We start from the raw sequence: 12,456 nt of genomic DNA, 5'->3' as shown, positions 1-12,456 counted from the left end.
CTTTGCAGGCAGGTAAAGTGCAGGTATACAGAATCCTTACCTGGTGACTGGTTCACTCTAACACTCAGGGTCATGCCCAACCTACAAGGACCTTTCTGGGAATAGAAGAAGGTACCCTTTGGGGTAGAAGCTATCCTGCAGCACCCTTCATGATTCTATAGGTTGTTGGGTTTAGCTGGGTGGGTTTTCCACCACATGTGATAGCAGCTGGGACTACAGTTCATCTGGGGCTTAAGGGTTGGAATATCTAAAGTATCCATACCCACTCATATGGGTGGCATTATTGCTCTGAGCAATACCAGAGCATTTTGATTCTGTTCTACGTGGCCTCTCCATGCAGCTTGGGCTTTAAACAACATGGCGAGTGCTTTCTAAGAGTGAAGGTTTCAAGAGCAAGTATTCCAAAAGGAAGGAAGTGGAAGCCTCTTAAGGCTTGGGCTTAAAAGTACCAGAATGCCATTTTCATCACATTCTGGCAGGTCAAAGCAGTCACAAGGCCAGCTTGGGTTCAAATAGAGGGGATCTTGTTTTGCCTTTTGATGTGAAGAGCAGCAAGCAGATGCAGAAAAGGAGGAATTTTGAGAACCGTCTCGGGAGATTGTCCTGATGCCTGCAAGTCCTGCTAATACCCATTTCTTCAGACACTCTGTCCTTTCTTGCTGGGTTCAGAGTGGAATCAGGTTGAGTCCAAAGTCTCCCACATTACCTGATCTTTAACTTTTTTTTTTTTTTTTTTTTGCAGTCCTGGCATTCTGCATCCGTAAGCCCTAAAGAAGAACCACGGTCTACTTACTCACATTTAAATACATATTTTAAGAATATTTCTTTCCTGAAAACTGATCTTTGAATCCATCGCCCTTATACATTTTAGTTGTCCACGTGCCAATCTCGTCTTTCCCTTAAGGTCTTTACATCTGCCAGTCATTATAAATTAGCATGTCAAAAACTCACACTGGACTTCCCTGGTGGCACAGTGGTTAAGAATCCCCCTATCAATGCAGGGGACACAGGTTTAAGCCCTGGTCCGGGAAGATCCCACATGCTGCAGAGCAACTAAACCCGTGTGCCACAACTACTGAGCCTGCGCTCTAGAGCCCGCGAGCCACAACTACTGAGCCTGAGAGCCACAACTACTGAAGCCCGTGTGCCTAGAGCCTGTGCTCCACAACAAGAGAAGCCACTGAAATGAGAAGCAGGCGCACCACACCAAAGAGTAGCCCCTGCTTGCGGAGAAAGCCCACGCGCAGCAACGAAGACCCAATGTAGCCAAAAATAAATAAATTTATTTTGAAAAAACCTCACATTTATATGGCACAATATCACATCCATAACATAATTTGTGCCTGCAATGAAAGAGTTATACTTCAAAGGCAGACATCATTAGCAAATGGTGGAATTTCATTACACGGCTAAAACTACTTTTTGTCAGTAAAAATAAAACACGTTAATAATACTTCAGAGCTGAACTTAACCTCATAAAATACAAAAGATAAGGCAGAAAAGGAGGAAAAGATATTTCTAATCTGTGTTAAATCTATTCCCACTATGAGTAAATCACTTTCCTTTAGATTTACAAGAGTTTTCCCATAAATGCATGACACTGCCTTTGAGTAATTGCTGCCAAGTAAATAGCTCTAACTTTCTCCATTTTTTATTAGTGAGGACAAAATCCTCAGCAAATATATTCATTTGTAGATGGTGGTCGTTCTTAGCATAAGTCTGTGAGGACATAGCTTGGTACAAGATCAGAACTGAATTAACGTGGCAGGGACCCTATGGGCTGGGCCTGGTCTAGCTCCAGATGATGCACCAAGGAAAAAGAAAACCTCTTATGATGCAACCTTCTCTTCCGGTGAAAGGGATTATCCCCCAGTATAGCCATGCCGGTCACCTAGAGTGCTCCAATGCCCAGAGAAAAATTTGATGTTATTTACTACTTTAAGCAATATCTGCTTGGGACACCAGACACAACAAGCTGTAAAAGGTGATTTAAAAATTCCAGAGTTAAGAGGGTGATAGTAGGAATTCCCTAGCAGTCCAGTGGTTAGGACTCCATGCTTCCATTGCAGGGGGCACGGGGTCGATCCCTGGTCAGGGAACTAAGATCTTGCATGCTATGCAGTGTGGCCAAAAAAAAAAAAAAATTTTTTTTTTAATAAAAGAGGATGACAGCAACTACAAAAGAGATTTTCTTATCTAGAGACAAAATGTAAAAAGAGTTACACATATACAGAGAGAGAGAAGTTAGAAGAAGACATTATTAGTAAAAGTATGACTAACATACTCTTAAAATAATTTTCAACAACGGAACTGGACATTATGTATACTGACAAGTACTCTATCTTGTTTAATCCCCGTATATCTCACTCTCTTTAAAATAAGTCTGACTTTGTGTACTAATATTATTTTTTAAGCATTTTCCTCAAGCAGCCCTGAGAGGATATCTGGGCAGGACTTATTAACTTCTTAGAATTAGACCACTAAAATAAGTTTCTGTTGGAACTTCCCCTTAAAGGACCACGTCTAAGCGATTTCAGCGAGAGAGAATTTACACATATACTGAATTTGCTTTTCCACTGTTTTATTGTACACTCAAAACCAAATGCAAAAAGATATCTTGGAACAAATTAAAATATATTTGCCTCATGTGGACACTGGGAATTAGATTTAAGATTTAAGAAGAAAATAGTATCTTCTAAAATGAATATAATAATCATTGAAAAGTACAAGGTGTCATCACTACCATTAAAATCCTTCTGTGAAATAAAATGTCCTAACAGACATCAAGAAAGGATTAATTGCCCACTTCGGAGGGATAAGGAAAAAATTACATTTGGTGCTAAGATTAAATGAGGTACTTAATCATTTATTTTATTAAAAATGCTGGCATCACAGTCTGGATAATGTATTTTTACAGGGGGATAATGCACTTTTAATTTCTAAATTAATCTTTACAAAGAACTCAGAGCCCCCTGTGGTGTGTGACTTGGATTTCTACTAATGATATAAAGGACAGCTGGCACCAGCCAAATGCAGGCAAATAGAGAGAAGGAAAGGGATCTGAGGTTATCAGTACGATGCATCTACAGGGTGCCAAAATTGATTGATTTTGCTTGAGTCAAGGCAATCTGAACATATCAGCAGGATCCAGAAATGCTTTAAAATATGGTCTCACTGAAAAGATCCAGTTTTACCAGCAAGGTGGAAATGAATTCATCAAGCTTGTGTTGCTGCCTCCACACAATAAGAAAACCGAGCCCACATTTAACATCACTTCATGGACTTAACTTTTGTGTTTCCAAGCCCGACTTCTATACACTCTATATAGGCATTTTGTATTTTACTTATCACTCCCTATTCTCTAAAAGCAGGGAAGCAACTTTGTGAAAAGTAGTAAAATTATGAGAATAAACTGGAAGAAATGTTTTGGATAAAATGTTGGAAACATTTAAAGCAAATTGCTCTGGTATAAATTCAGCCCTGTACCAGAGCCATCTCATAGATCACAGAGTAGATGGTCGGTGAAGTTGATGGGATACTGATTGCAGCAGGAAAATAAGAGGCTATAAAACAAAAGATGATTAACATGAAATCGTTGAGTGAAGCAAAGTCTTAATAGACCGGGAGTTGTTAAATAAAACAGAGAGTGGGTAAAAGAACTGAGCTCTCAGATCACTTACAATGGAATTCCTTTTTATTATATATTAAAATCCTCCTGTGTGTTTTTACTTTCCTGTATATTATCAATCCATATTCACCCAGTGAAAAAACATCTGAAATTAACATGTGGTGAAAAGTAACCAAATCTGAGACACATCATCAATCAGAGAGAAGGCAACTCAGAAAGAAAGCAATGGCAATCAGGGTCTTAAAAACATATAAGTACTGTCAGAAAAATAAAACTTTTCTTTATTTCTCTCACAAAGCCCTACTTATGTTTCACTACTTATACCATGTGCAACTTTTTTTTAATAAATGTTGCTGCAATGCAGTTTTACAACTTGGTTTGTTGCTTAAATTATGTAGTGCTCAACAAACAGATATATTTCTAAAATATTCTTCAAGTAAACTTCCAGAGACAAGAAGTGTTTTCCGTCAAAGTCACTCTAGAAAAGAAAGGCACACTCATTTCATCCATCCCTCCAGATACACACACATACCACGATCACTACCACCACGATTCCTGCTAAGATATTATTACCAAAGAGGCTTCCTTTGCCCAGAAAACCAGGCATCCCTGAAACATTAATGGTTTCATTCCATTAAAAAAGAGGACTGGACAGGTGCATGTAAAAGTATGAGATTAGATCACTCCCTAACACTATACACATAATAAGCTCAAAATGGATTAAAGACCTAAATGTAAGGCCAGAAACTATCAAACTCTTAGAGGAAAATATAGGCAGAACACTCTATGACATAAATCACAGCAAGATCCTTTTTGACCCACCTCCTAGAGAAATGGAAATAAAAACAAAAACAAACAAATGGGACCTAATGAAACTTAAAAGCTTTTGCACAGCAAAGGAAACCATAAACAAGACCAAAAGACAACCCTCAGAATAGGAGAAAATATTTGCAAATGAAGCAACTGACAAAGGATTAATCTCCAAAATTTACAAGCAGCTCATGCAGCTCAATAACAAAAAAACAAACAACCCAATCCCCAAATGGGCAGAAGACCTAAATAGACATTTCTCCAAAGAAGATATACAGACTGCCAACAAACACATGAAAGAATGCTCAACATCATTAATCATTAGAGAAATGCAAATCAAAACTACAATGAGATATCATCTCACACCAGTCAGAATGGCCATCATCAAAACAATAAATGCTGGAGAGGGTGTGGAGAAAAGGGAACACTCTTGCACTGCTGGTGGGAATGTGAATTGGTACAGCCACAATGGAGAACAGTATGGAAGTTCCTTAAAAAACTACAAATAGAACTACCATATGACCCAGCAATCCCACTACTGGGCATATACCCTGAGAAAACCATAATTCAAAAAGAGTCATGTACCAAAATGTTCATTGCAGCTCTATTTACAATAGCCCGGAGATGGAAACAACCTAAGTGTCCATCATCGGATGAATGGATAAAGAAGATGTGGCACATATATACAACGCAATATTACTCAGCCATAAAAAGAAATGAAATTGAGCTATTTGTAATGAGGTGGAGAGACCTAGAGTCTGTCACACAGAGTGAAGTAAGTCAGAAAGAGAAAGACAAATACCGTATGCTAACACATATATATGGAATTTAAGAAAAAAAAATGTCATGAAGAACCTAGGGGTAAGACAGGAATAAAGACACAGACCTACTAGAGAACGGACTTGAGGATATGGGGAGGGGGAAGGGTGAGCTGTGACAAAGCAAGAGAGAGGCATGTACATATATACACTACCAAACGTATGGTAGATAGCTAGTGGGAAGCAGCCGCATAGCACAGGGAGATCAGCTCGGTGCTTTGTGATCGCCTGGAGGGGTGGGTTAGGGAGAGTGGGAGGGAGGAAGATGCAAGAGGGAAGAGATATGGGGACATATGTATATGTATAACTGATTCACTTTGTTATAAAGCAGAAACTAACACACCATTGTAAAGCAATTATACCCCAAAAAAGATGTTAAAAAAAAAAAAAAGAGGTAGCTTTTCTGACTCAAAGTGATTAGGGGAATAAGTCCAGAGCTCAGGGTGTCCAGTCAACCACTGGGGATCAGTGGATAAAGGGACAACCTTAGCTCTCTGTGTGCTGCCAGCTTTCAAAAGCAGAAATGCTGATCTTAAATGAATAAGTTCATGTCCTGGCTGATAGAAGGACTTTTTTTCCAGAAGACCTCAAGGGCCCTGCAGTACATTCAGATAAAAAGTAAAAACATGAAAACATTAAAACAAGGTTTGCATTGAGGCTCTTGCCTTGGTGGAGCTTCAACTGAACTACTGATAAAGGTAAAATAACCCTGGTAAAGCTTCTAGTCACTTCCACACTACACAAAATATCAATGACTGAGAACACTATTTGATATTAGCAAGATGTGCTGAAAAGACTAATTATACGAGGCAAGTAGATCTAAGCACTCAGTATAGTTGCCCCAAGGTTTCTCTTTTACCCATTTCATTTGAGTTTTCCATTGGCTGCTGAGCCGGTGGTGTGCAAAAGCAAACTCAGTTTCACTCTTTGTACACAAGCCTCTCTGACTTAATTTAGGGCTGCTGGATATAGCAAATAAACATACAGAATGCCTAGATAAATTTGCATTTTAAAAAGCAAGCAATAATATTTAGTATATCTCATGCAATATTTGGTACATACGTAAAAATTTTTAAATTATTCATTGTTTACTTGAAATTCAAATTTAACTATGTTCCCATATTCTATCTGGCAACCTTACTCTATATGCCCTTACAATTTACATTTGTTATTTTAGAACTTACTCCATCATTAAGAGGTAATAAGAGAGCCGACAGGGATAGAAAAGCTGGAAAAGTCCCAATTTGTGAATGAGAAAATTGTTCACCAAAGCCCTTTATCACTTTATAAAGTGTAATACCGGTAGTTCTCAATGGGTCGTGGCAGGGAAGAGAGAAGAACGAACTGGAATCATTGAGAAATATTTTCCCTAAGATTGAAACCACTACACTGTATAAATATTATGTAGTACTTTCCTATTTTTATTTTTGTCTTAGAGTCAGTGGTTATAAGCACAAGCACAGTGAGACTGACCTAAGTTTGAACCACAGCTCTATCACTTACCAGCTGTTTGATCCTAGACCAGATACTAAACCTCCCCTAAGCCTCCCCTTTTTCAAATTTAAAATTAAAGCGATGATACCCCCTCATATGGCAAGGGTAAGCATTAAAAGAGTTACATCCTCTTTTTAAAGCACTTTGGACATTGCCTGACACACAGGAAGCCCTTGCTAATTGAATGCTATTATCCTTATCATATTGTGCAAATTGTTTTTACCATACCCATTAACCAAAGATAAAGCTCCCTGGCAATCACAGTCACAAAAGATCTTCTACCCTGGGTTATCTAGAACAGAGTTTGCTGGGGTGTAAGTGAGAAGAGCCAGCAGTCACTTGTAATCTGCAGAATATCTGACTCTGCATGAACACTGAATATGAAAAAAGTCAGGAGCCCAGCGAAAGTCAAGTTCCTCTCAGAGCCATTTCGCCTTCCTTATGCTGGCTCGTTTTAGAAGCTCTCTGGGCTGAATTCCTCCCCACTCCAATGGACAGAAGCAATGAGAGTCCATCTGGTTTCCATGTATGGTTGTCCCTTGGTATCCATGGGGGATTGTTTCCAGAAACCCCTCGGATACCAAAATCCAAAGACGCTCAAGTCCCTTATATAAAATGGCACAGTATTTGCATATAACCTATGCAAATCCTCCCATATACTTTAAATCTCCTCTAGACTACTTATAATACCTAATACAATATAAACACTATGTAAATAGTTGTAAATACAATGTAAATGCTATATAAATAGTTGCCAGTGTGCGGCAGATTCAAGTCTTGCTTTTTGGAACTTTCTGGGATTTTTTTCCCAAATATTTTCAATCCAAGGTTGGTTTGAATCCAAGGTTGGTTGAATCCACAGATATGGAATCCATGGATACAGAGGGCTGACTGTATAGAGCTTCTTCTATAATTCCATTCTAGAATTTGCTCTCTGTGGTCAGAAATACATATTTTAATATGACATTCCTTTAGATTCTAAAATAGTTCTCTGGAGTCTGGTTCTGTTTTTAGAAGTCAACATTCCTCACACCTGCTCTGCTGGTTTCTTTCTTCCACATAAATATAACAACAGAATTGGCCAGAGACCCCTCTCTACCACAGTGAAGGAGCTGTCTGATTGTGGGGAGGAGTCCTTCCATTGCTCCCAGGCATTCAGTCTGTGTGGGCAAGCCTCTCTAATCACACACCCTGAAGGCTTATGTTGCATTTTTAGGCTTACTACCTTATTAGAGGAAATAGGACAGCTGCTTCCCTGCAAGAAATGATGGGAAAGCCCAATTTGTAAAATGTGCTCCTTTTCAAAGTCTGTGGCTTACAGGCAACAAGGAGTTAGCGGAAGCAATTTATAACACAATTTCAAACTCACCCGAAATCTGGAGTTTCTCTTAGGGATTTCTACCTTTCTAGCATGCTGGAAGAAGTGAAGCACTGCTTGTAAAAGTCTTTGCTTCCTATAGAGACAGCAGATGCCAGCACTGTTAGAAATGATAGAGGCTACAGATGCCTCACTCCCTGGTGCCCTGACACCACATGGATATTTTGCACCTGATCGGTTTTAAACCTTTAACAGAAACCTAGAAATATACCGCTGAATAACAGGAAGATAAGTGTACAGCCTCTTGAGTTTTCTTACAGAAAGAGAAAATGATTTCCTAGGACTCAGGATTCTGTTTTTTCAAAAGCACTCCCATCTGCCAAACCAATTAGCAGAGAACATTCCCATGTGGGCCAGATGCACATCCTTTGTTTGCATTACATTCCTAAAATGTTCTTTCGGACAACACGCTTTCCCCTTATGCTTAGGCTAAGAAGGAGATAAACAGCTAGATGGTAGATAAGTCACACCAGGCCTAAATGGTACATGCCCTGTCATCCTATGCATTCCCCTGGCAAATGCTAAGTCCCTAGGTCTTCCACTAGCCCCATATTCCACAGGGAAAAGGGGGATAACTAATGGTGACAGTAATTCTTATGCTCTCAGTTCTATCCTTTTGTCTGTCCTCGATGCATCCAGCAGCCCTGCTCACATCTAGGGGTATAATCCATCACTCCAAAGTACACACAGTAGGAAATGGATAATAATAAATATATCAATTTATTAATTATCCATTTTTAATTATTTAATTATCTTATTATCTTCAAAAATCAAGATCAAAGCTTTTTAATACAAAAATGATTTCAGAACGCTGAGAAGTCAGCCAACAAATGCTGAGTTTCTAGTGTTTTCCAGGCACAAGCCTAGCAGTAGGTGTGATCTGCAAGCAAGATGATCAGAGTTCCTGCTCATCGCCCAGACGTCTGAATTTTCAGAGTGCGCAGATGTTTAAACAAATTAATCAATTTTCAGATAATTAAGATCCAAAAATGCTTAGTATCTTAGAATATTTTGTTACTTCCTTTCATTTAATGTAGCATGCCTTTTATATCAATACTGAAATTTAAGAGGACACTTTCTCACCAGAAATGAGTCGTCAGCCATCTTAAATGCTAGAATATTTATGAGATATTCTAGTGATAGAAAATTCCTGAAATTGGCTATGAAAATAATCAGAAGTGACATGAGCAATAGTCCCTAACCTCTCTGATCAGAAATATAGGTCTGGTTTGAAAAAGGGAGGGAGAAGGGAGATGGTAAAATCTCCAGAAAGAAGGCACCCATCTAGGACTGCCTTGTTACAAATACAGACTTAGGAGTGCTGTGACGCACACTGTGGGGCCAGGCTCAAAATAGAAATTTTAGGCATGGCACAGACACCTAACATAGGTAGGTAACTATTATCACATGGCTGCCAGGTCTTTGGGCTCTACATCTAATAGTAGTAAAGAAAAATACTCTTCCAAAGATGACATTGTCTAGAAGGTAGATACTTCAGAGCCTCCTCATAGCTGAAGCCTTCAGAGCAAATGAGTTTACCAGCCTATAACACTCTAGCTAACTCAAAGCAAGGAGGCTTCATCCAGGTCTATCAGTAATGGACAACCTGCACCAGGATATCAAAATACAGTGAGCTGGATCACCATACTTAGCCTAGGAGGGAAAATATGGAACCTAGGACCTCAAAGATTAACTTTGATTTTTATCCCCCATTAACAACACTCATTTTTTTCAGGAAATATTTAAGCCCCTAGCATGTGCCAGGCTGGGCACTGGGAATGCAACATCCAAGAAGACACAAGTGTTCCGGGTCCCTGCCCTGCTTGGTGCACCAAGAATAACGGGAAGGCTGGAGTGGAGAAGTATGACAAATTGTAACTCGGTAGACCCAATCAGTCAGAAAAATAGTTGTTCAATATTGAGCCTGCCTTAAACACTAGCACAGCGGGTAGCGGCTAGATTCATCCATCATTGCTCACATATTACTGAGTGCCTACTAGGTGCCATATCCTAGGTAATATGATCTGAGGGGCAGCAAGAAGGTCTCCTTGGGTAGCCTGAAACCAGTTACCTTGCAAATCCCCTGCCCAGCCCCAGCTGCAGGAAGGCCTCTTGCTGCATTTCCCTGCCGTTGGTCTCCATTAGCCACACGCCCACCAGCATTCATAGACCCAGCCACCTGCAAATGAGAAAAAATGCTGTTCTCACTCAGTCCCCCTAAAGCAATCTAAAACCATATGCATTCGTCTCCAGCATCTGCCGCAAACAAACTGCTAAGTAGGCAGCACGGATTGTCCTTCTTTATGTTCTCCTTCCTCTACCAGCCTGCTCGGGGTACCTCGCTCCTCCCAAGCTGGCTGCCCAGGGCCCTGTGTGTCCGCAGCCCATGCTCTCGCCTTTTTTACTTTTAAGTTCTTTCCCTCACTCATTTCCTTTCTTTCTTCTATTCCCTCAGAAACCTGGCCATAGTAAGAGCTAGTTCATTTAGATGAGATTAAGGAATTATGCTTGGCTTCTTCAGGTCACAAAGTTGCATTTGTCACATGCATTCTCAGCAAGCAAACCTTACACAGGGTTCCATTGGTGTTGCCCATTTTTGCACATCACAGGAAATAAGAATTTTGTATGAGAACTAGAAGAGAAAATATGTGTGGGGCAGAGGCAATAAGGTTATTGGTTAGGGGCACCCATTCTAGAAGCAGGCAACTGGGGCCAGGATCTCTGCTGACTAGTTTTGCCTATTTACCCTCTCTGGGCTCAGTTTCTCCTCTGGGAACCATAACACCTAACTCAGAGGGTCGCTATAAATATTAAATGTGCTGATATATATGAGAAATTTAAAACAATGTCTGGTACACAGTAAGAATGCAATAAATGTCAGCTATCATGTTACTATCAGCAAGAATGGTGCTATAATTTGTGGGACCTGGTACAAAATGAAAATGCAGTATCCTTGTTCAAAAATTATTAAGAATTTCAAGACCTCGACAGCAGACCTTTAAATCAAGTGCAGGACCCTTCTGAGCATAGGGTCCTAGGTAAGTGTACAGGGCAGATGCACACTAAGTCAGACCTGACTTAAGTCTAGGTCTAAGGCAAAACCACATTCCTGACCCTTGATCTAGGAACTGTTTTGGGTGATTATTGTGAAAAAGCCTTGTAAACTCATCCTTTGTTTGCCTCTGGGAGAGGGGACACAAGCAAGAAAAAGAGCCAGCACATCAAAAATACAAATAAAGGGCTTCCCTAGTGGCACAGTGGTTGAGAGTCCGCCTGCCGATGCAGGGAACACGGGTTCGTGTCCCGGTCCTGCAGGATCCCACATGCCACGGAGCGGCTGGGCCCGTGAGCCATGGCCGCTGGGCCTGCATGTCCGGAGCTTGTGCTCTGCAATGGGAGAGGCCACAACAGTGAGAGGCCCGCGTACCGCAAAAAAAAAACCAAATAAAACATACCAAAAACAAATTTCAAAGATTTTGTAAGTGGCAATCACTTGAACAACTTTGTGATGGTAGATCTGGGGCAAAAAATACTGCCTTCTGATATTTCACTAAAGCTGTTCTTCAGTGGCAAAATCTTACAATAAATCCATGTTGGTCACTCACTATAAACTCCTGCAAACGAAAGCTTTTGCTAAATAAAAGGAACACTGGAACAACAAAGTATGTTGTAAGAAGTTTGGATTTCTACTGAGATTTAAATTCACTTGCTTTTAAAGCCATATCCTTTACTGTTTAATTTTTCAGTTTAAATTGCCTGTCAAACCATAAGAAAATAGAGCCTGCACCCAGAGCTGAACAGGCCAGTTTTACTTTCACATGCAATTATAGTTTTTTAATCTTTTTCACCAGTTCATTCTTAACATCTTCTTATTTTATCACTTGTAATCAATTCTTTGCAATTTACTATACAAATGTTATCAAATGACTTCCATTTATTTTAAAGATCTAAATTCTGATGAAATAAGGCTATACGATCAATGCAGATAGCATCCTTTACCCACTCCCAGATCCCCGGCTGTAAATCATATGACAGTATCTATCTGGAGGCCGAATCACCATTACTAGTCCACCTTGTTTAGTACCAGATCAAAAAATCTTCATAAATCATATTCCCTTTTCCTTTTTCTTCCACTTCACATTTCAGTGAAAACACATTCATTTTCCAAACTCATCATTTCCAGCAGTGTTCATTCTCAACCTTAATTTCCTGGCCCATCCATTCATTCAGATACCTTTGTCTGAATACATTGCATTAGGGCCAGAAATTTTTTAAGAGCTCTTCTTATCTGCTATATAACCTCTGAGAAAAGGTTAATATATCCTTAT

Source organism: Monodon monoceros, unplaced genomic scaffold (genome assembly GCF_005190385.1).
Source record: "Monodon monoceros isolate NGI ecotype Baffin Bay Population unplaced genomic scaffold, NGI_Narwhal_1 Super_Scaffold_17, whole genome shotgun sequence".
NCBI lineage: Eukaryota > Metazoa > Chordata > Mammalia > Artiodactyla > Monodontidae > Monodon > Monodon monoceros.
Note: the sequence above shows the minus strand (reverse complement) of the source record.